Source organism: Ranitomeya variabilis, chromosome 6, assembly GCF_051348905.1.
Source record: "Ranitomeya variabilis isolate aRanVar5 chromosome 6, aRanVar5.hap1, whole genome shotgun sequence".
In the NCBI taxonomy this organism is placed as follows: Eukaryota; Metazoa; Chordata; class Amphibia; order Anura; family Dendrobatidae; genus Ranitomeya; species Ranitomeya variabilis.
The window spans coordinates 171,538,910-171,563,618 of NC_135237.1; positions in this window are offsets into that span (position 1 = coordinate 171,538,910).

The window sequence follows — 24,709 nt, forward strand, 5'->3', positions numbered from 1 at the left end:
AACATTTGGGATGTATTTACATAAGCTGATTTCAGACCAATAAATGAGCATCATCAACTATATTCAACTCGTTCAGTGGTTGCCTACGGGCCTCTTTAGAAAATATAGTACACCGCACACTCTATGTATATATTGCAAAGGTGAAAATTTATTTACAAAATGATTATGTAGTATGAAAGCGACCAGAGGCAGTTATGACGTTTCGGCCCTACCAGAGCCTTAATCATAAAGTCGCTAGGGAAAAAGAACAGAAACAAAATATGTGAGTATAAATAATAACAAATAAAGGACAACAACCATAGTAACTGCATGCAATCATGGTATATGTTATGTGAGCAACATCACGTATATACGCCCAGAGGGGCGTTGGTACTACTACAAAATAAAGGGTAGAAGGCTAAAGAAGCCAGAACATATGACTACATACATTGGCAAAATCAGATAAGGCATCATTTACCTTAGTGATGCAAAGGAGAGAGGATTTGAGATCCTTGAGGATGAAGGCATACACTGTAGAAAGGAACGGTAAATGTATATAAGTGAGAGGAAGTACATAGAGGATATGGAGACCATGACAGATCTGTCCTTTATTTGTGTTTGGTTATGCTTTCAATTGTTTCCTCCATCTAGGTCGGGATCCTTATGTTTATGTTTATTTTGTTTACCGATTCTTATATTATGTTCTGTACATACTGTATACTCACATATTTTGTTTCTGTTCTTTTTCCCTAGCGACTTTATGATTAAGGCTCTGGTAGGGCCGAAAGGTCATAACTGCCTCTGGTCGCTTTCATACTACATAATCATTTTGTAAATAAATTTTCACCTTTGCAATATATACATAGAGTGTGCGGTGTACTATATTTTCTATGTACGTAGGGCTTTCATAGCCCACTACACCTGCACCTCGCTCCCTTACTTACCCTGAGAGCGCGCCAATTTTCTTTACTTACGGGCCTCTTTAGACAGGCCTGGCTGAAGAAGAATGACGGGGACAGAACGATTGTTTATCATTCTGTCCAGATAAAGCATCATGTTATCGGTAGCACATGTCCTGTTTATACAAGGTGATGTGTTCTGATAACGATGATTTTAGTTCCAACATAAGTGACCCAATTAGATGAAGAATGAGCATTTTGCTCATTCATTGGGAAATTGAGACATGTTTACACTTATCAACGCTCGTCAGCGCTGCCAGCATTTTTATATGTGGACTAGATGGCAGCCCGATTCTAAAGAATCGGGAGTCTAGAATCCATATATACTTTATTTATTCAAATGTAAGAATAATACAATTAATAAATAATAGTAAGAAAGAACAAAAAATGGCTGCACTCACCAGCTCTTGACAATTCTTGACAGTACGGCACATTTCTGATTGGTCGCTCACAGCAGGCGGCAACCAATCAGAAAAGTGCCGCGCACCACGAAGGTATATATCTTTGTCCACCCTGAGCGGGTGTAGGACGCTGGTGACGTCACTTATCTCCGGACATTATCTCCGGACAAAGCCACGGAAGTTGGCACAAATTGCCAGAAGTAGTATTCTAGGCAATTATATATTAGATTTTAATGTTATCAGTGTTTACCTTTGAACGTTTATATTGTATTGTCCTGTCACCAGCCATGTGTACGATTATCGGCCGAAAGCCTCTCTGGAACCAATAATCACCCCATGTAAAGGTATCTTTATAAGTTAAAGATTCAGAATACTATGACTTTTATCATATCCTGAACAGTCAAGTTTTTTATGAACCGTTAAGGTTTTCTGGTTGAAGTAAAAAAAACTCTGAGTGCTTACAGTTTGAAACCATAAAATGTTGAAAAATTATGTCATTCTTGAGTATATCACTCAATGGTGCTCATAAACGTGTCAAATTTGATCTATAATATACTTTAATATACGTTACTTTAATCTTTAATATACTTAAGAACAGGGCCCCAGACATCACACAGGGGGTCTGAAACACCGCACAGTGGTCCAAAATATCGCTGTGCTCTGCCTGGGGCCCCATATGCTGCCTGGGGCACCTGTGCTCTGCCTGGGGCCCCATATGCTGCCTGGGGCCCCTGTGCTCTGCCTGGGGCCCCTGTGCTCTGCCTGGGGCCCCATGTTCTGCCTGGGGCCACTGTGCTCTGCCTGGGGCCACTGTGCTCTGCCTGGGGCCCCATATGCTGCCTGGGGCCCCTGTGCTCTGCCTGGGGCCCCATATGCTGCCTGGGGCCCCTGTGCTCTGCCTGGGGCCCCATAGGCTGCCTGGGGCCCCTGTGCTCTACCTGGGACCACTGTGCTCTGCCTGGGGCCCCATATGCTGCCTGGGGCCCCTGTGCTCTGCCTGGGGCCCCTGTGCTCTGCCTGGGGCCCCATGTTCTGCCTGGGGCCCCTGTGCTCTGCCTGGGGCCACTGTGCTCTGCCTGGGGCCCCATATGCTGCCTGGGGCCCCATATGCTGCCTGGGGCCCCTGTGCTCTGCCTGGGGCCCCATATGCTGCCTGGGGCCCCTGTGCTCTGCCTGGGGCCCCATAGGCTGCCTGGGGCCCCTGTGCTCTACCTGGGATCACTGTGCTCTGCCTGGGGCCCCATATGCTGCCTGGGGCCCCTGTGCTCTGCCTGGGGCCCTTGTGCTCTGCCTGGGGCCCCATGTTCTGCCTGGGGCCACTGTGCTCTGCCTGGGGCCCCATAGGCTGCCTGGGGCCCCTGTGCTCTGCCTGGGACCACTGTGCTCTGCATGGGGCCCCATATGCTGCCTGGGGCCCCTGTGCTCTGCCTGGGGCCACTGTGCTCTGCCTGGGGCCCCATATGCTGCCTGGGGCCCCTGTGCTCTGCCTGGGGCCCCATATGCTGCCTGGGGCCCCTGTGCTCTGCCTGGGGCCCCTGTGCTCTGCCTGGGGCCCCATGTTCTGCCTGGGGCCCCTGTGCTCTGCCTGGGGCCACTGTGCTCTGCCTGGGGCCCCATGTTCTGCCTGGGACCACTGTGCTCTGCCTGGGGCCCCATAAGCTGCCTGGGGCCCCTGTGCTCTGCCTGGGACCACTGTGCTCTGCCTGGGGCCCCATATGCTGCCTGGGGCCCCTGTGCTCTGCCTGGGGCCCCATATGCTGCCTGGGGCCCCTGTGCTCTGCCTGAGGCCCCTGTGCTCTGCCTGGGGCCCCATGTTCTGCAGGGGCCCCTGTGCTCTGCCTGGGGCCACTGTGCTCTGCCTGGGGCCCCATATGCTGCCTGGGGCCCCTGTGCTCTGCCTGGGGCCCCAAATGCTGCCTGGGGCCCCTGTGCTCTGCCTGGGGCCCCTGTGCTCTGCCTGGGGCCCCATATGCTGCCTGGGGCCCCTGTGCAATGCCTGGGGCCCCTGTGCTCTGCCTGGGGCCCCATGTTCTGCCTGGGGCCCCTGTGCTCTGCCTGGGGCCACTGTGCTCTGCCTGGGGCCCCATATGCTGCCTGGGGCCCCTGTGCTCTGCCTGGGGCCCCTGTGCTCTGCCTGGGGCTCCATATGCTGCCTGGGGCCCCTGTGCTCTGCCTGGGGCCACTGTGCTCTGCCTGGGGCCCCATAGGCTGCCTGGGGCCCCTGTGCTCTGCCTGGGACCACTGTGCTCTGCCTGGGGCCCCATATGCTGCCTGGGGCCCCTGTGCTCTGCCTGGGGCCACTGTGCTCTGCCTGGGGCCCCATATGCTGCCTGGGGCCCCTGTGCTCTGCCTGGGTGTAGGACACTGGTGACGTCACTTATCTCCGGACATTAGCTCCGGACATTAGCTCCGGACATTATCTCCGGACATTAGCTCCGGACAAAGCCACGGAAGTTGGCACAAATTGCAGGAAGTAGTATTCTAGGCAATTATATATTAGATGGGCATTTCCTGAAGGAAATACATGGTGCTTGAACAGCGCTACCAGCTTTACAGCAGCACTTTTCACACACGGGACTGGGGGGCGCGCTTACTTTTGCACCCGGGGCCGGGGGCGCGCTTACTTTTGCACCCGGGGGCGCACTTACTTTTGCACCCGGGGGCGCACTTACTTTTGCACCCGGGGGCGCACTTACGTTTGCACACGGGGGCGCACTTACTTTTGCACCCGGGGGCGCACTTACTTTTGCACCCGGGGCGCACTTACTTTTGCACCCGGGGGCGCACTTACTTTTGGGGCCGCACTTACTTTTGGTGGGCGGGGCTCCTCGGCCTCCGATTTGGTTGGTGGGGCCCCTCGTCCTCCGATTTGGTGGGTGGGGACCCTCGGCCTCTGATTTGGTGGGCGGGGCCCCTCGGCCTCCGATTTGGTGGGCGGGGACCCTCGACCTCCAATTTGGTGGGCGGGGACCCTCGGCCTCCGCTTTGGTGGGCGGGGCCCCTCGGCCTCCGATTTGGTGGGCGGGGTCCCTCTGCCTCCGATTTGGTGGGCGGGGACCCTCGGCCTCCGCTTTGGTTGGCGGGGCCCCACGGCCTCCGATTTGGTGGGCGGGGTCCCTCTGCCTCTGCTTTGGTGGGCAGGGCCGCTCGGCCTTCGATTTGGTGGGCGGGGCTCCTCGGCCTCCGATTTGGTTGGTGGGGCCCCTCGGCCTCCGATTTGGTGGGCGGGGCCCCTTATCCTCCGATTTGGTGGGCGGGGACCCTCGGCCTCCGATTTGGTGGGCGGGGCCCCTCGGCCTCCGATTTGGTTGGTGGGGCCCCTCGGCCTCCGATTTGGTGGGCGGGGACCCTCGGCCTCCGATGTGGTGGGCGGGGACCCTCGGCCTCCGCTTTGGTGGGCGGGGCCGGGCCCCTCGGCCTCCGCTTTGGTGGGCGGGGCCGGGCCCCTCGGCCTCCGCTTTGATGGGCGGGGCCGCTCGGCCTTCGATTTGGTGGGCGGGGCTCCTCGGCCTCCGATTTGGTTGGCGGGGCCCCTCGGCCTCCGATTTGGTTGGTGGGGCCCCTCGGCCTCCGATTTGGTGGGCGGGGACTCTCGGCCTCCGATTTGGTGGGCGGGGACCCTCGGCCTCCGATTTGGTGGGTGGGGACCCTCGGCCTCCGATTTGGTGGGCAGGGACCCTCGGCCTCCGATTTGGTGGTCGGGGACCCTCGGCCTCCGCTTTGGTGGGCGGGGCCCCTTGGCCTCCGATTTGGTGGGCGGGGTCCCTCTGCCTCCGCTTTGGTGGGCGGGGCCCCTCGGCCTTCGATTTGGTGGGCGGGGCCCCTCAGCCTCCGATTTGGTTGGTGTGGACCCTCGGCCTCCGATTTGGTGGGCGGGGACCCTCGGCCTCCGATTTGGTGGGCGGGGACCCTCGGTCTCCGATTTGGTGGGCGGGGACCCTCGGCCTCCGATTTGGTGGGCGGGGCCCATCGGCCTCCGATGTGGTGGGCGGGGCCCCTCGGCCTCCGATTTAGTGGGCGGGGACCCCCGGCCTCCAATTTGGTGGGCGGGGACCCTCGGCCTCCGATTTGGTGGGCGGGGACCCTCGGCCTCCGATTTGGTGGGCGGGGACCCTCGGCCTCCGATTTGGTAGGCGGGGCCCCTCGGCCTCCGATTTGGTGGGCGGGGACCCTCGGCCTCCTATTTGGTGGGCGGGGACCCTCGGCCTCCGATTTGGTGGGCGGGGCCCCTCGGCCTCTGATTTGGTGGGCGGGGCCCCTCGGCCTCCGATGTGGTGGTCGGGGCCCCTTGGCCTCCGCTTTGGTGGTTGGGGCCGGGCCCCTCGGCCTCCGCTTTGGTGGGCGGGGCCGCTCGGCCTTCGATTTGGTGGGCGGGGCCCCTCGGCCTCCGATTTGGTTGGTGGGGCCCCTCGGCCTCCGATTTGGTGGGCGGGGCCCCTTGTCCTCCGAATTGGTGGGCGGGGCCCCTCGGCCTCCGATTTGGTTGGCGGGGCCCCTCGGCCTCCGATTTGGTGGGCGGGGCCCCTCGGCCTCCGATTTGGTTGGCGGGGCCCCTCGGCCTCCGATTTGGTGGGCAGGGACCCTCGGCCTCCGATTTGGTTGGCGGGGCCCCTCGGCCTCCGATTTGGTGGGCAGGGACCCTCGGCCTCCGATTTGGTGGGCGGGGCCCCTCGGCCTCCGATTTGGTTGGTGGGGCCCCTCGGCCTCCGATTTGGTGGGCGGGGACCCTCGGCCTCCAATTTGGTGGGCGGGGACCCTCGGCCTCCAATTTGGTGGGCGAGGACCCTCGGCCTCCGATTTGGTGGGCGGGGACCCTCGGCCTCCGATTTGGTGGGTGGGGCCCCTCGGCCTCTGATGTGGTGGGCGGGGCCCCTCGGCCTCCGCTTTGGTGGGCGGGGCCGGGCCCCTCAGCCTCCGCTTTGATGGGCGGGGCCGCTCGGCCTTCGATTTGGTGGGCGGGGCTCCTCGGCCTCTGATTTGGTTGGCGGGGCCCCTCGGCCTCCGATTTGGTTGGCGGGGCCCCTCGGCCTCCGATTTGGTGGGCGGGGACTCTCGGCCTCCGATTTGGTGGGCGGGGACCCTCGGCCTCCGATTTGGTGGGCGGGGACCCTCGGCCTCCGATTTGGTGGGCAGGGACCCTCGGCCTCCGATTTGGTGGTCGGGGACCCTCGGCCTCCGCTTTGGTGGGCGGGGCCCCTTGGCCTCCGATTTGGTGGGCGGGGTCCCTCTGCCTCCGATTTGGTGTGCAGGGACCCTCGGCCTCCGCTTTGGTGGGCGGGGCCCCTCGGCCTCCGATTTGGTTGGTGGGGCCCCTCGGCCTCCGATTTGGTGGGTGGGGCCCCTTGTCCTCCGAATTGGTGGGCGGGGCCCCTCGGCCTCCGATTAGGTTGGCGGGGCCCCTCGGCCTCCGATTTGGTGGGCGGGGCCCCTCGGCCTCCGATTTGGTTGGCGGGGCCCCTCGGCCTCCGATTTGGTGGGCAGGGACCCTCGGCCTCCGATTTGGTTGGCGGGGCCCCTCGGCCTCCGATTTGGTGGGCAGGGACCCTCGGCCTCCGATTTGGTGGGCGGGGCCCCTCGGCCTCCGATTTGGTTGGTGGGGCCCCTCGGCCTCCGATTTGGTGGGCGGGGATCCTCGGCCTCCAATTTGGTGGGCGGGGACCCTCGGCCTCCAATTTGGTGGGCGAGGACCCTCGGCCTCCGATTTGGTGGGCGGGGACCCTCGGCCTCCGATTTGGTGGGTGGGGCCCCTCGGCCTCTGATGTGGTGGGCGGGGCCCCTCGGCCTCCGCTTTGGTGGGCGGGGCCGGGCCCCTCAGCCTCCGCTTTGATGGGCGGGGCCGCTCGGCCTTCGATTTGGTGGGCGGGGCTCCTCGGCCTCTGATTTGGTTGGCGGGGCCCCTCGGCCTCCGATTTGGTTGGCGGGGCCCCTCGGCCTCCGATTTGGTGGGCGGGGACTCTCGGCCTCCGATTTGGTGGGCGGGGACCCTCGGCCTCCGATTTGGTGGGCGGGGACCCTCGGCCTCCGATTTGGTGGGCAGGGACCCTCGGCCTCCGATTTGGTGGTCGGGGACCCTCGGCCTCCGCTTTGGTGGGCGGGGCCCCTTGGCCTCCGATTTGGTGGGCGGGGTCCCTCTGCCTCCGATTTGGTGTGCAGGGACCCTCGGCCTCCGCTTTGGTGGGCGGGGCCCCTCGGCCTTCAATTTGGTGGGCGGGGCCCCTCAGCCTCCGATTTGGTTGGTGTGGACCCTCGGCCTCCGATTTGGTGGGCGGGGACCCTCGGCCTCCGATTTGGTGGGCGGGGACCCTCGGCCTCCGATTTTTGGGCGGGGACCCTCAGCCTCCGATTTGGTGGGCAGGGCCCATCGGCCTCCGATGTGGTGGGCGGGGCCCCTCGGCCTCCGATTTAGTGGGCGGGGACTCCCGGCCTCCGATTTGGTGGGCGGGGCCTCTCGGCCTCCGATTTGGTGAGCGGGGACTTTCGGCCTCCGATTTGGTGGGCGGGGACCCTCGGCCTCTGATTTGGTAGGCGGGGCCCCTCGGCCTCCGATTTGGTTGGCGGGGACCCTCGGCCTCCTATTTGGTGGGCGGGGACCCTCGGCCTCCGATTTGGTGGGCGGAGCCCCTCGGCCTCTGATTTGGTGGGCGGGGCCCCTCGGCCTCCGATGTGGTGGTCGGGGCCCCTCGACCTCCGCTTTGGTGGTTGGGGCCGGGCCCCTCGGCCTCTGCTTTGGTGGGCGGGGCCGCTCGGCCTTCGAATTGTTGGGCGGGGCCCCTTATCCTCCGATTTGGTGGGCGGGGAATCTCGGCCTCCAATTTGGTGGGTGGGGACCCTCGGCCTCCGATTTGGTGGGCGGGGCCCCTCGGCCTCCGATTTGGTTGGCGGGGCCCCTCGGCCTCCGATTTGGTGGGCGGGGACCCTCGGCCTCCGATTTGGTTGGCGGGGACCCTCGGCCTCCGATTTGGTTGGTGGGGCCCCTCGCCCTCCGATTTGGTGGGCGGGGACCCTCGGCCTCCGATTTGGTGGGCGGGGACCCTCGGCCTCCAATTTGGTGGGTGGGGACCCTCGGCCTCCGATTTGGTGGGCGGGGACCCTCGGCCTCCGATTTGGTGGGCGGGCCCCTCGGCCTCCAATTTGGTGGGCGGGGCCCCTCGGCCTCCGCTTTGGTGGGCGGGGCCAGGCCCCTCGGCCTCCGCTTTGGTGGGCGGGGCCGCTCGGCCTTCGATTTGGTGGGCGGGGCTCCTCGGCCTCCGATTTGGTTGGCGAAGCCCCTCGGCCTCCGATTTGGTGGGCGGGGCCCCTCGGCCTCCGATTTGGTGGGCATGGACTCTCGGCCTCCGATTTGGTGGGCGGGGACCCTCGGCCTCCGATTTGGTGGGCGGGGACCCTCGACCTCCGATTTGGTGGGCGGGGACCCTCGGCCTCCGCTTTGGTGGGCGGGGCCCCTCGGCCTCCGATTTGGTGGGCGGGGTCCCTCTGCCTCCGATTTGGTGTGCGGGGACCCTCGGCCTCCGCTTTCGTGGGCGGGGCCCCTCGACCTTCGATTTGGTGGGCGGGGCTCCTCGGCCTCCGATTTGGTTGGTGGGGCCCCTCGGCCTCCAATTTGGTGGGCGGGGACCCTCGGCCTCCGATTTGGTGGGCGGGGACCCTCGGCCTCCGATTTGGTGGGCAGGGACCCTCGGCCTCCGCTTTGGTGGGTGGGGCCCCTCGGCCTCCGATGTGGTGGGCGGGGCCCCTCGGCCTCCGCTTTGGTGGGCGGGGCCGGGCCCCTCGGCCTCTGCTTTGGTGGTCGGGGCCGCTCGGCCTTCGATTTGTTGGGCGGGGCTCCTCGTCCTCCGATTTGGTTGGCGGGGCCCCTCGGCCTCTGATTTGGTTGGCGGGGCCCCTTATCCTCCGATTTGGTGGGCGGGGACTCTCGGCCTCCGATTTGGTGGGCGGGGACCCTCGGCCTCCTATTTGGTGGGCGGGGCCCCTCGGCCTCCGATTTGGTTGGCGGGGCCCCTCGGCCTCCGATTTGGTGGGCGGGGACCCTCGGCCTCCGATTTCGTGGGCGGGGCCCCTCGGCCTCCGATTTGGTTGGTGGGGGCCTCCGATTTGGTGGGCGGGGACCCTCGGCCTCCGATTTGGTGGGCGGGGACCCTCGGCCTCCAATTTGGTGGGTGGGGACCCTCGGCCTCCGATTTGGTGGGCGGGGACCCTCGGCCTCCGATTTGGTGGGCGGGGACCCTCGCCCTCCGATTTGGTGGGCGGGGCCCCTCGGCCTCCGATGTGGTGGGCGGGGCCCCTCGGCCTCCGCTTTGGTGGGCGGGGCCAGGCCCCTCGGCCTCCGCTTTGGTGGGCGGGGACCCTCGGCCTCCGATTTGGTGGGCGGGGACCCTCGGCCTCCAATTTGGTGGGTGGGGACCCTCAGCCTCCGATTTGGTGGGCGGGTACCCTCGGCCTCCGATTTGGTGGGCGGGGACCCTCGGCCTCCGATTTGGTGGGTGGGGATCCTCGGCCTCCAATTTGGTGGGCGGGGCCCCTCGGCCTCCAATGTGGTGGGCGGGGCCCCTCGGCCTTCGCTTTGGTGGGCGGGGCCAGGCCCCTCGGCCTCCGCTTTGGTGGGCGGGGCTGCTCGGCCTTTGATTTGGTGGGCGGGGCTCCTCGGCCTCCGATTAGGTTGGCGGGGCCCCTCGGCCTCCGATTTGGTGGGCGGGGTTCTCTCGGCCTCCGATTTGGTGGGCGGGGACCCTCGGCCTCCGATTTGGTGGGCGGGGACCCTCGGCCTCCGATTTCGTGGGCAGGGACCCTCGGCCTCCGATTTCGTGGTCGGGGACCCTCGGCCTCCGCTTTGGTGGGCGGGGCCCCTCGGCCTCCGATTTGGTGGGCGGGGACCCTCGGCCTCCTATTTGGTGGGCGGGGACCCTCGGCCTCCGATTTGGTGGGCGGGGCCCCTCGGCCTCTGATTTGGTGGGCGGGGCCCCTCGGCCTCCGATGTGGTGGTCGGGGCCCCTTGGCCTCCGCTTTGGTGGTTGGGGCCGGGCCCCTCGGCCTCCGCTTTGGTGGGCGGGGCCGCTCGGCCTTCGATTTGGTGGGCGGGGCCCCTCGGCCTCCGATTTGGTTGGTGGGGCCCCTCGGCCTCCGATTTGGTGGGCGGGGCCCCTTGTCCTCCGAATTGGTGGGCGGGGCCCCTCGGCCTCCGATTTGGTTGGCGGGGCCCCTCGGCCTCCGATTTGGTTGGCGGGGCCCCTCGGCCTCCGATTTGGTGGGCAGGGACCCTCGGCCTCCGATTTGGTTGGCGGGGCCCCTCGGCCTCCGATTTGGTTGGCGGGGCCCCTCGGCCTCCGATTTGGTGGGCAGGGACCCTCGGCCTCCGATTTGGTTGGCGGGGCCCCTCGGCCTCCGATTTGGTGGGCGGGGCCCCTCGGCCTCCGATTTGGTTGGCGGGGCCCCTCGGCCTCCGATTTGGTGGGCAGGGACCCTCGGCCTCCGATTTGGTTGGCGGGGCCCCTCGGCCTCCGATTTGGTGGGCAGGGACCCTCGGCCTCCGATTTGGTGGGCGGGGCCCCTCGGCCTCCGATTTGGTTGGTGGGGCCCCTCGGCCTCCGATTTGGTGGGCGGGGACCCTCGGCCTCCAATTTGGTGGGCGGGGACCCTCGGCCTCCAATTTGGTGGGCGAGGACCCTCGGCCTCCGATTTGGTGGGCGGGGACCCTCGGCCTCCTATTTGGTGGGTGGGGCCCCTCGGCCTCTGATGTGGTGGGCGGGGCCCCTCGGCCTCCGCTTTGGTGGGCGGGGCCGGGCCCCTCAGCCTCCGCTTTGATGGGCGGGGCCGCTCGGCCTTCGATTTGGTGGGCGGGGCTCCTCGGCCTCTGATTTGGTTGGCGGGGCCCCTCGGCCTCCGATTTGGTTGGCGGGGCCCCTCGGCCTCCGATTTGGTGGGCGGGGACCCTCGGCCTCCGATTTGGTGGGCGGGGACCCTCGGCCTCCGATTTGGTGGGCAGGGACCCTCGGCCTCCGATTTGGTGGTCGGGGACCCTCGGCCTCCGCTTTGGTGGGCGGGGCCCCTTGGCCTCCGATTTGGTGGGCGGGGTCCCTCTGCCTCCGATTTGGTGTGCAGGGACCCTCGGCCTCCGCTTTGGTGGGCGGGGCCCCTCGGCCTTCGATTTGGTGGGCGGGGCCCCTCGGCCTCCGATTTGGTGGGCGGGGACCCTCGGCCTCCGATTTGGTGGGCGGGGACCCTCGGCCTCCGATTTTTGGGCGGGGACCCTCAGCCTCCGATTTGGTGGGCAGGGCCCATCGGCCTCCGATGTGGTGGGCGGGGCCCCTCGGCCTCCGATTTAGTGGGCGGGGACCCCCGGCCTCCGATTTGGTGGGCGGGGCCTCTCGGCCTCCGATTTGGTGAGCGGGGACTTTCGGCCTCCGATTTGGTGGGCGGGGACCCTCGGCCTCTAATTTGGTAGGCGGGGCCCCTCAGCCTCCGATTTGGTTGGCGGGGACCCTCGGCCTCCTATTTGGTGGGCGGGGACCCTCGGCCTCCGATTTGGTGGGCGGAGCCCCTCGGCCTCTGATTTGGTGGGCGGGGCCCCTCGGCCTCCGATGTGGTGGTCGGGGCCCCTCGACCTCCGCTTTGGTGGTTGGGGCCGGGCCCCTCGGCCTCTGCTTCGGTGGGTGGGGCCGCTCGGCCTTCGAATTGTTGGGCGGGGCCCCTTATCCTCCGATTTGGTGGGCGGGGACTCTCGGCCTCCGATTTGGTGGGTGGGGACCCTCGGCCTCCGATTTGGTGGGCGGGGCCCCTCGGCCTCCGATTTGGTTGGCGGGGCCCCTCGGCCTCCGATTTGGTGGGCGGGGACCCTCGGCCTCCGATTTGGTTGGCGGGGACCCTCGGCCTCCGATTTGGTTGGTGGGGCCCCTCGCCCTCCGATTTGGTGGGCGGGGACCCTCGGCCTCCGATTTGGTGGGCGGGGACCCTCGGCCTCCAATTTGGTGGGTGGGGACCCTCGGCCTCCGATTTGGTGGGCGGGGACCCTCGGCCTCCGATTTGGTGGGCGGGCCCCTCGGCCTCCAATTTGGTGGGCGGGGCCCCTCGGCCTCCGCTTTGGTGGGCGGGGCCAGGCCCCTCGGCCTCCGCTTTGGTGGGCGGGGCCGCTCGGCCTTCGATTTGGTGGGCGGGGCTCCTCGGCCTCCGATTTGGTTGGCGAAGCCCCTCGGCCTCTGATTTGGTGGGCGGGGCCCCTCGGCCTCCGATTTGGTGGGCATGGACTCTCGGCCTCCGATTTGGTGGGCGGGGACCCTCGGCCTCCGATTTGGTGGGCGGGGACCCTCGACCTCCGATTTGGTGGGCGGGGACCCTCGGCCTCCGCTTTGGTGGGCGGGGCCCCTCGGCCTCCGATTTGGTGGGCGGGGTCCCTCTGCCTCCGATTTGGTGTGCGGGGACCCTCGGCCTCCGCTTTCGTGGGCGGGGCCCCTCGACCTTCGATTTGGTGGGCGGGGCTCCTCGGCCTCCGATTTGGTTGGTGGGGCCCCTCGGCCTCCAATTTGGTGGGCGGGGACCCTCGGCCTCCGATTTGGTGGGCGGGGACCCTCGGCCTCCGATTTGGTGGGCAGGGACCCTCGGCCTCCGCTTTGGTGGGTGGGGCCCCTCGGCCTCCGATGTGGTGGGCGGGGCCCCTCGGCCTCCGCTTTGGTGGGCGGGGCCGGGCCCCTCGGCCTCTGCTTTGGTGGTCGGGGCCGCTCGGCCTTCGATTTGTTGGACGGGACTCCTCGTCCTCCGATTTGGTTGGCGGGGCCCCTCGGCCTCTGATTTGGTTGGCGGGGCCCCTTATCCTCCGATTTGGTGGGCGGGGACTCTCGGCCTCCGATTTGGTGGGCGGGGACCCTCGGCCTCCTATTTGGTGGGCGGGGCCCCTCGGCCTCCGATTTGGTTGGCGGGGCCCCTCGGCCTCCGATTTGGTGGGCGGGGACCCTCGGCCTCCGATTTTGTGGGCGGGGCCCCTCGGCCTCCGATTTGGTTGGTGGGGGCCTCCGATTTGGTGGGCGGGGACCCTCGGCCTCCGATTTGGTGGGCGGGGACCCTCGGCCTCCAATTTGGTGGGTGGGGACCCTCGGCCTCCGATTTGGTGGGCGGGGACCCTCGGCCTCCGATTTGGTGGGCGGGGACCCTCGCCCTCCGATTTGGTGGGCGGGGCCCCTCGGCCTCCGATGTGGTGGGCGGGGCCCCTCGGCCTCCGCTTTGGTGGGCGGGGCCAGGCCCCTCGGCCTCCGCTTTGGTGGGCGGGGACCCTCGGCCTCCAATTTGGTGGGTGGGGACCCTCGGCCTCCGATTTGGTGGGCGGGGACCCTCGGCCTCCAATTTGGTGGGTGGGGACCCTCGGCCTCCGATTTGGTGGGCGGGTACCCTCGGCCTCCGATTTGGTGGGCGGGGACCCTCGGCCTTCGATTTGGTGGGTGGGGACCCTCGGCCTCCAATTTGGTGGGCGGGGCCCCTCGGCCTCCAATGTGGTGGGCGGGGCCCCTTGGCCTTCGCTTTGGTGGGCGGGGCCAGGCCCCTCGGCCTCCGCTTTGGTGGGCGGGGCTGCTCGGCCTTCGATTTGGTGGGCGGGGCTCCTCGGCCTCTGATTAGGTTGGCGGGGCCCCTCGGCCTCCGATTTGGTGGGCGGGGTTCTCTCGGCCTCCGATTTGGTGGGCGGGGACCCTCGGCCTCCGATTTGGTGGGCGGGGACCCTCGGCCTCCGATTTCGTGGGCAGGGACCCTCGGCCTCCGATTTCGTGGTCGGGGACCCTCGGCCTCCGCTTTGGTGGGCGGGGCCCCTCGGCCTCCGATTTGGTGGGCGGGGTCCCTCGGCCTCCGATTTGGTGTTCGGGGACCCTCGGCCTCCGCTTTCGTGGGCGGGGCCCCTCGACCTTCGATTTGCCTCGGCCTCCGATTTGGTTGGTGGGGCCCCTCGGCCTCCAATTTGGTGGGCGGGGACCCTCGGCCTCCGATTTGGTGGGCGGGGACCCTTGGCCTCCGATTTGGTGGGCGGGGACCCTCGGCCTCCGATTTGGTGGGCAGGGACCCTCGGCCTCCGCTTTGGTGGGTGGGGCCCCTCAGCCTCCGACGTGGTGGGCGGGGCCCCTCGGCCTCCGCTTTGGTGGGCAGGGCCGGGCCCCTCGTCCTCCGCTTTGGTGGGCGGGGCCGCTCGGCCTTCGATTTGTTGGGCGGGGCTCCTCGGCCTCCGATTTGGTTGGTGGGGCCCCTCGGCCTCCGATTTGGTTGGCGGGGCCCCTTATCCTCCGATTTGGTGGGCGGGGAGTCTCGGCCTCCGATTTGGTGGGCGGGGACCCTCGGCCTCCGATTTGGTGGGCGGGGCCTCTCGGCCTCCGATTTGGTTGGCGGGGCCCCTCGGCCTCCGATTTGGTGGGCGGGGACCCTCGGCCTCCGATTTGGTGGGCGGGGCCCCTCGGCCTCCGATTTGGTTGGTGGGGCCCCTCGGCCTCCGATTTGGTGGGCGGGGACCCTCGGCCTCCGATTTGGTGGGCGGGGACCCTCGGCCTCCAATTTGGTGGGTGGGGACCCTCGGCCTCTGATTTGGTGGGCGGGGACCCTCGGCCTCCGATTTGGTGGGCGGGGCCCCTCGGCCTCCGATTTGGTGGGCGGGGCCCCTCGGCCTCCGATGTGGTGGGCGGGGCCCCTTGGCCTCCGCTTTGGTGGGCGGGGCCAGGCCCCTCGGCCTCCGCTTTGGTGGGCGGGGCAGCTCGGCCTTCGATTTGGTGGGCGGGGCTCCTCGGCCTCCGATTTGGTTGGCGAAGCCCCTCGGCCTCCGATTTGGTTGGCGGGGCCCCTCGGCCTCTGATTTGGTGGGCGGGGACTCTCGGCCTCCGATTTGGTGGGCGGGGACCCTCAGCCTCCGATTTGGTGGGCGGGGACACTCGGCCTCCGATTTGGTGGGCGGGGACCCTCGACTCCGATTTGGTGGTCGGGGACCCTCAGCCTCCGCTTTGGTGGGCGGGGCCCCTCGGCCTCCGATTTGGTGGGCGGGGTCCCTCTGCCTCCGATTTGGTGTGCGGGGACCCTCTGCCTCCGCTTTCGTGGGTGGGGCCCCTCGACCTTCGATTTGGTGGGCGGGGCTCCTCGGCCTCCGATTTGGTTGGCGGGGCCCCTCGGCCTCCAATTTGGTGGGCGGGGACCCTCGGCCTCCGATTTGGTGGGCGGGGCCCCTCGGCCTCCGATTTGGTGGGCGGGGACCCTCGGCCTCCGCTTTGGTGGGTGGGGCCCGTCGGCCTCCGATTTGGTGGGCGGGGCCCCTCGGCCTCAGATTTGGATGGTGTGGACCCTCGGCCTCCGATTTGGTGGGCGGGGACCCTCGGCCTCCGATTTGGTGGGCGGGGACCCTCGGCCTCCGATTTGGTGGGCGGGGACCCTCGGCCTCCGATGTGGTGGGCGGGGCCCCTCGGCCTCCGATGTGGTGGGCGGGGCCCCTCGGCCTCCGATGTGGTGGGCGGGGCCCCTCGGCCTCCGATTTGGAGGGCGGGGACCCCGGCCTCCGATTTGGTGAGCGGGGCCCCTCGGCCTCCGATTTGGTGGGCGGGGACCCTCGGCCTCCGATTTGGTAGGCGGGGCCCCTCGGCCTCCGATTTGGTGGGCGGGGACCCTCGGCCTCCAATTTGGTGGGCGGGGACCCTCGGCCTCCGATTTGGTGGGCGGGGACCCTCGGCCTCCGATTTGGTTGGCGGGGACCCTCGGCCTCCGATTTGGTTGGTGGGGCCCCTCGCCCTCCGATTTGGTGGGCGGGGACCCTCGGCCTCCGATTTGGTGGGCGGGGACCCTCGGCCTCCAATTTGGTGGGTGGGGACCCTCGGCCTCCGATTTGGTGGGCGGGGACCCTCGGCCTCCGATTTGGTGGGCGGGCCCCTCGGCCTCCAATTTGGTGGGCGGGGCCCCTCGGCCTCCGCTTTGGTGGGCGGGGCCAGGCCCCTCGGCCTCCGCTTTGGTGGGCGGGGCCGCTCGGCCTTCGATTTGGTGGGCGGGGCTCCTCGGCCTCCGATTTGGTTGGCGAAGCCCCTCGGCCTCTGATTTGGTGGGCGGGGCCCCTCGGCCTCCGATTTGGTGGGCATGGACTCTCGGCCTCCGATTTGGTGGGCGGGGACCCTCGGCCTCCGATTTGGTGGGCGGGGACCCTCGACCTCCGATTTGGTGGGCGGGGACCCTCGGCCTCCGCTTTGGTGGGCGGGGCCCCTCGGCCTCCGATTTGGTGGGCGGGGTCCCTCTGCCTCCGATTTGGTGTGCGGGGACCCTCGGCCTCCGCTTTCGTGGGCGGGGCCCCTCGACCTTCGATTTGGTGGGCGGGGCTCCTCGGCCTCCGATTTGGTTGGTGGGGCCCCTCGGCCTCCAATTTGGTGGGCGGGGACCCTCGGCCTCCGATTTGGTGGGCGGGGACCCTCGGCCTCCGATTTGGTGGGCAGGGACCCTCGGCCTCCGCTTTGGTGGGTGGGGCCCCTCGGCCTCCGATGTGGTGGGCGGGGCCCCTCGGCCTCCGCTTTGGTGGGCGGGGCCGGGCCCCTCGGCCTCTGCTTTGGTGGTCGGGGCCGCTCGGCCTTCGATTTGTTGGACGGGACTCCTCGTCCTCCGATTTGGTTGGCGGGGCCCCTCGGCCTCTGATTTGGTTGGCGGGGCCCCTTATCCTCCGATTTGGTGGGCGGGGACTCTCGGCCTCCGATTTGGTGGGCGGGGACCCTCGGCCTCCTATTTGGTGGGCGGGGCCCCTCGGCCTCCGATTTGGTTGGCGGGGCCCCTCGGCCTCCGATTTGGTGGGCGGGGACCCTCGGCCTCCGATTTTGTGGGCGGGGCCCCTCGGCCTCCGATTTGGTTGGTGGGGGCCTCCGATTTGGTGGGCGGGGACCCTCGGCCTCCGATTTGGTGGGCGGGGACCCTCGGCCTCCAATTTGGTGGGTGGGGACCCTCGGCCTCCGATTTGGTGGGCGGGGACCCTCGGCCTCCGATTTGGTGGGCGGGGACCCTCGCCCTCCGATTTGGTGGGCGGGGCCCCTCGGCCTCCGATGTGGTGGGCGGGGCCCCTCGGCCTCCGCTTTGGTGGGCGGGGCCAGGCCCCTCGGCCTCCGCTTTGGTGGGCGGGGACCCTCGGCCTCCAATTTGGTGGGTGGGGACCCTCGGCCTCCGATTTGGTGGGCGGGGACCCTCGGCCTCCAATTTGGTGGGTGGGGACCCTCGGCCTCCGATTTGGTGGGCGGGTACCCTCGGCCTCCGATTTGGTGGGCGGGGACCCTCGGCCTTCGATTTGGTGGGTGGGGACCCTCGGCCTCCAATTTGGTGGGCGGGGCCCCTCGGCCTCCAATGTGGTGGGCGGGGCCCCTTGGCCTTCGCTTTGGTGGGCGGGGCCAGGCCCCTCGGCCTCCGCTTTGGTGGGCGGGGCTGCTCGGCCTTCGATTTGGTGGGCGGGGCTCCTCGGCCTCTGATTAGGTTGGCGGGGCCCCTCGGCCTCCGATTTGGTGGGCGGGGTTCTCTCGGCCTCCGATTTGGTGGGCGGGGACCCTCGGCCTCCGATTTGGTGGGCGGGGACCCTCGGCCTCCGATTTCGTGGGCAGGGACCCTCGGCCTCCGATTTCGTGGTCGGGGACCCTCGGCCTCCGCTTTGGTGGGCGGGGCCCCTCGGCCTCCGATTTGGTGGGCGGGGTCCCTCGGCCTCCGATTTGGTGTTCGGGGACCCTCGGCCTCCGCTTTCGTGGGCGGGGCCCCTCGACCTTCGATTTGCCTCGGCCTCCGATTTGGTTGGTGGGGCCCCTCGGCCTCCAATTTGGTGGGCGGGGACCCTCGGCCTCCGATTTGGTGGGCGGGGACCCTTGGCCTCCGATTTGGTGGGCGGGGACCCTCGGCCTCCGATTTGGTGGGCAGGGACCCTCGGCCTCCGCTTTGGTGGGTGGGGCCCCTCAGCCTCCGACGTGGTGGGCGGGGCCCCTCGGCCTCCGCTTTGGTGGGCAGGGCCGGGCCCCTCGTCCTCCGCTTTGGTGGGCGGGGCCGCTCGGCCTTCGATTTGTTGGGCGGGGCTCCTCGGCCTCCGATTTGGTTGGTGGGGCCCCTCGGCCTCCGATTTGGTTGGCGGGGCCCCTTATCCTCCGATTTGGTGGGCGGGGAGTCTCGGCCTCCGATTTGGTGGGCGGGGACCCTCGGCCTCCGATTTGGTGGGCGGGGCCTCTCGGCCTCCGATTTGGTTGGCGGGGCCCCTCGGCCTCCGATTTGGTGGGCGGGGACCCTCGGCCTCCGATTTGGTGGGCGGGGCCCCTCGGCCTCCGATTTGGTTGGTGGGGCCCCTCGGCCTCCGATTTGGTGGGCGGGGACCCTCGGCCTCCGATTTGGTGGGCGGGGACCCTCGGCCTCCAATTTGGTGGGTGGGGACCCTCGGCCTCTGATTTGGTGGGCGGGGACCCTCGGCCTCCGATTTGGTGGGCGGGGCCCCTCGGCCTCCGATTTGGTGGGCGGGGCCCCTCGGCCTCCGATGTGGTGGGCGGGGCCCCTTGGCCTCCGCTTTGGTGGGCGGGGCCAGGCCCCTCGGCCTCCGCTTTGGTGGGCGGGGCAGCTCGGCCTTCGATTTGGTGGGCGGGGCTCCTCGGCCTCCGATTTGGTTGGCGAAGCCCCTCGGCCTCCGATTTGGTTGGCGGGGCCCCTCGGCCTCTGATTTGGTGGGCGGGGACTCTCGGCCTCCGATTTGGTGGGCGGGGACCCTCAGCCTCCGATTTGGTGGGCGGGGACACTCGGCCTCCGATTTGGTGGGCGGGGACCCTCGACTCCGATTTGGTGGTCGGGGACCCTCAGCCTCCGCTTTGGTGGGCGGGGCCCCTCGGCCTCCGATTTGGTGGGCGGGGTCCCTCTGCCTCCGATTTGGTGTGCGGGGACCCTCTGCCTCCGCTTTCGTGGGTGGGGCCCCTCGACCTTCGATTTGGTGGGCGGGGCTCCTCGGCCTCCGATTTGGTTGGCGGGGCCCCTCGGCCTCCAATTTGGTGGGCGGGGACCCTCGGCCTCCGATTTGGTGGGCGGGGCCCCTCGGCCTCCGATTTGGTGGGCGGGGACCCTCGGCCTCCGCTTTGGTGGGTGGGGCCCGTCGGCCTCCGATTTGGTGGGCGGGGCCCCTCGGCCTCAGATTTGGATGGTGTGGACCCTCGGCCTCCGATTTGGTGGGCGGGGACCCTCGGCCTCCGATTTGGTGGGCGGGGACCCTCGGCCTCCGATTTGGTGGGCGGGGACCCTCGGCCTCCGATGTGGTGGGCGGGGCCCCTCGGCCTCCGATGTGGTGGGCGGGGCCCCTCGGCCTCCGATGTGGTGGGCGGGGCCCCTCGGCCTCCGATTTGGAGGGCGGGGACCCCGGCCTCCGATTTGGTGAGCGGGGCCCCTCGGCCTCCGATTTGGTGGGCGGGGACCCTCGGCCTCCGATTTGGTAGGCGGGGCCCCTCGGCCTCCGATTTGGTGGGCGGGGACCCTCGGCCTCCAATTTGGTGGGCGGGGACCCTCGGCCTCCGATTTGGTGGGCGGGGACCCTCGGCCTCCGATTTGGTGGGCGGGGACCCTCGGCCTACGATTTGGTGGGCGGGGCCCCTCGGCCTCCGATGTGGTGGTCGGGGCCCCTCGGCCTCCGCTTTGGTGGGCGGGGCCGAGCCCCTCGGCCTCCGCTTTGGTGGGCGGGGCCGCTCGGCCTTCGATTTGGTGGGCGGGGCTCCTCGGCCTCCGATTTGGTTGGCGGGGCCCCTCGGCCTCCGATTTGGTGTGTTCTCTACCTGGGGCCACTGTGCTCTGCCTGGGGCCCCATATGCTGCCTGGGGCCCCTGTGCTCTGCCTGGGGCCCCATATGCTGCCTGGGGCCCCTGTGCTCTGCCTGAGGCCCCTGTGCTCTGCCTGGGGCCCCATGTTCTGCCTGGGGCCCCTGTGCTCTGCCTTGGGCCACTGTGCTCTGCCTGGGTGTAGGACACTGGTGACGTCACTTATCTCCGGACATTAGCTCCGGACAATAGCTCCGGACAATAGCTCCGGACAATAGCTCCGGACAAAGCCACGGAAGTTGGCACAAATTGCAGGAAGTAGTATTCTAGGCAATTATATATTAGATACTACATACAGTTCACACGGGATGCATTTTGGCACTGGGCAGCCCGCCATAGGGCGTTATTAATAGGCTGGAGCCAGATGCCTGCATTCCCTGTGTGAACACGCCACATACAGTTTTTATCTCAGTGCACGGGTGCACCACACGGCCAAACCCTTATTGAAGGCTGGCTGTCTCATCAGGTATTGCACCTGTGCATTTGCTATTTCATTTGGGTCCGCTGCATCCTGCTTGTGCATTAGTATTGAGGCCTATTCAGACAGGTAAGCATCTCTGCCTGTTTTTGGTGTTTTTTCTTGGATTGTTCCTTTTTTGGTGTTTTTCATGTTAGTGTAGGACTGGCAATAAGTAAGGACCCTTGACGTGGGTTGCCAGCTTCCATATTATGGCCAGAATATCAACCAATACCTTACATATATTTATATGTTTTGATTTTGCACGTATATCTTTTTGCAGGGTGCAGCTGGGCCCAATTGGTTCTGTACACTGTGGCCTCTGTTCACACGGGATGCATTTTGGCACTGGGCAGCCAATAGGGCGTTATTAATAGGCTGGAGCCAGATGCCTGCATTCCCTGTGTGAACACGCCACATACAGTTTTTATCTTAGTGCACGGGTGCACCACACGGCCAAACCCTTATTGAAGGCTGGCTGTCTCATCAGGTATTGCACCTGTGCATTTGCTATTTCATTTGGGTCCGCTGCATCCTGCTTGTGCATTAGTATTGAGGCCTATTCAGACAGGTAAGCATCTCTGCCTGTTTTTGGTGTTTTTTCTTATACAGTTCACACTATATGTTACACACACAAACACTCCATGAGACACTGTATGTTAAATACACACTCAATGCTATACACACATTGTATGTTACACACACAGCATACACACTGCATGTAGCACACAGACACTCTGCATGGTACACGTTACACATACTCAATGTTAAACACAAACTGTATGTCATATGTACACACTTTTCATGCTACAGTACACACAGAAAGTGTACGTTGAACATACATACTGCATATTATACATACTACAGGTAAGTCCTCATTCCGATTTCCGTTTTTCAATTACATGATCTATCTGTGTTTTTAACAAATTAGAACATGTAACTATTTGAATCTATAGAGCTTTTCTAATACCATATTTTTTGAGCGGACTGTAAAAAAGACGGAGACATGCCCATTTTTCATCGACTAAATTTGCCAATGCAAGTCTATGAGTCTGTGAAAACTATCTGTTTTGAACATTGAAATGGACAAGAGAAGCTTTGCAATGTTTGCTTTTCTGCTAAATAAATCACTAATGAAACACTGATGGTGAAAAAACAAAGAAGAAAGAAAAAGCTGCACTCACCATAAGTGTTTTGTATCTTTATTTTGTATAAATTATGTGTGAGCTAGGATATAACTTTGTGATTGAGACTGAATAATACCTACTATGTTATTAGTAAGTTATGTGCTATATGTGTAAGTAGTGGCAACTGTGTATATTGTAAAAATGTATGTTATTAACATTGGTTTAAAAAAAATGCCCTACTTCATATGCACTCTTGTGCTACATGTCAAATTGTACTACTAATAACAATAATTAAAAAACTCCATGCTACTTCCTCATAACGTTGTATCAAATGCTGGTTGCTTAGCAGCTGCACAAACAGACTAATCTAAAGACAAAACCATTGCTACAAAAGTATATAGAACTATGCAAACATATTAAAGCTGGTTTATTCAGTGATGACTTAGGGACCTTGAAGATACACAGATATTTCAATGGAAAGAAAAAATATTTCCTATGAGATTCTAAAGCTTTAGAAAAGAGATGACGAAATTAGTTACTTTAAAAATTCCTGTGTGATACACCTTGATACACCCACTGCGTGAATGATATATAAATGAAAAGTTTTTCCTACATGATCTCTAGTCTACGAAACCTACAAGAAGCAAAATGAGCAAAAACCCCTGCTGTAACTAAGTAAGTAAAAAGCAAATGTGCATTTAAATAACACACGGTTCTTAGTAATACTGTTTTTGATCAAAAATAGCATAAAAGCCATCCCACCATCGACAAGGTGAGATGGCTTTTATGCTATTTTTGATCAAAAACAGTATTACTAAGAACCCTGTGTTATTTAAATGCACTTATGCATTTTACTTATTTAGTTACAACAGGGTTTTGCTCATTTTGCTTCTTGTAAGTTTTGTATGCTTTATGGCTCATGTGAACATGCGTTTATGTGCTGCATGTATACCAACTTAAACCAAACTCAATTTTTGTGTTTTTTTCTTTGTATTTTTGCATTCTGTGCAAGCTGGGATGTGGCCTCCCTCTCCTGAGCTGGAAATTACATTTAAAGGCTTCCCCAGACTGGTGTTCACAGGTTGGGACTTGGTCCTTTTGTCTGCCCTTATTCACATACTGAAGTCAACTCTGACACATGGTAAGGTTTTTAATATTAGACAGTGTAGGACCGTCCCGATCAGGGCCACCTTGTCGACGGTGGAATGGCTTTTATGCTATTTTTGATCAAAAACAGTATTACTAAGAACCTTGTGTTATTTAAATGCACTTTTGCATTTTACTTATTCAGTTAAAGCAGGGTTTTTGCTCATTTTGCTTCTTCTAGGTTTAGCGTGCTTTATGGCCAATGTAAACAAGCGTTTATGTGCTGCATGTATACCAGCTTATCCCTTTCGCACCACAGCCTGTTTTTGCCTTCGTGAGCGGACCAATTTTTACAATTCTGACCACTGCCAATTTACGAGGTTATAACTCTGCAATGCTTCAATGTATCCCACTGATTTTGAGATTGTTTTTTTTTTTTTAGACGTATTGTACTTCATGATAGTGGTAAAAAAGTTTCAATATGATTTGTGTTTAGTTCTGAAAATATCGGAAATTTGGCAAAACTTTTGAAAATTTCACAATTTTCAAACTTTTATCTTTATGCGTTTAAACCAGAAAGTTATGTCACACAAAATAGTTAATAAATAACATTTTCCCACTTGTCTACTTTACATCAGCACAATGTTGGAAACATACTTTTTTTGTTACGAAGTTATAAGGGCTAAAAGTTGATCAGCAATTTCATAAAATACCCAAAAGTGACACCATTCTAAAAATGGCACCCCTCAACATGCTCAAAACCACAATTAAGACGTTTATTAACTCTTCAGGTGCTTCATAAGAATTGATGGAATGTGGAAACAAAAAATTAACATTTCACTTTTTCCCACAAAAATGTTTCTTTATAGCCATATTTTCCATTTTCACAAGGGTAACAGAAGAAAATGCACCATAAAATTAGTTGCGCGATCTCTCCGGAGTACGCCGATACCACATATGTGGAGGAAAACTATTGTTTGGGTGCACGGCACGGCTTGGAAGGGAAGGAGCGCCATTTGACTTTTGGAATACAAAATTGGCTTGAATCAATAGCCGACGCCATGTCGCGCTTGGAGAGCCCCTGAGGTGCCTACACAGTGGAAACCCCCCACAAATTACCCCATTTTGGAAACTAGACCCATCAAGGACTTTATCTAGATGAGTTGTGAGCAACTTGAAACCTCAGGGGCTTTGCAGAATTTTATAATGTTGAGCAATGAAAATTAAAAAACACATTTTTCTCCACAAAAATCTTATTTTAGCCTCAATTTTTTTATTTTCACGAGGGTAGCAAGAAAAAATGGTCACTAAATTTGTTGAACAATATCTCCTGAGTGCGCCAATACCACATATGTGGAGGGAAACTATTGTTTAAGTACACAACAGAGCTTAGAAGGGAAGGAGCGCCATTTGACTTTTGGAATACAAAATTGGCTTGAATCAATATCTGACACCATGTCGCATTTGGAGAGCTCCTGAGGTACCTAAACAGTAGAACCCCCTCATAAATGACCCCATTTTTGAAACTAGAGCCCTCACGGACATTATCTAGATGTGTGGTGAGCGCCGTGAAACCTCAGGGGCTTCACAGAAATTTATAATAATGAGCAAAAATAAAAAAACACATTTTCCCAACAAAAATGTTGTTTCAGCCCCGTTTTTTTTAATTTTCACAATGGTAACAGGAGAAAAGGGATGCCAAAATTTGTTATACAATTTTTCTAAAGTATGTAGGTCCGCATATTTGTTGAAAAATGACTGCTTGGGCGCATGGTTGGGCTGGAAAGAGAATGACCACTATTTTGGCTGCAATAGGTTGCAGATAACATGTCACATTTGATGTGTTCCTGACATGCCAAAACAGCAGTACACCCCACAGGTGATCCCATTTTGTAAACTATACTTCTCAAGTAATTCA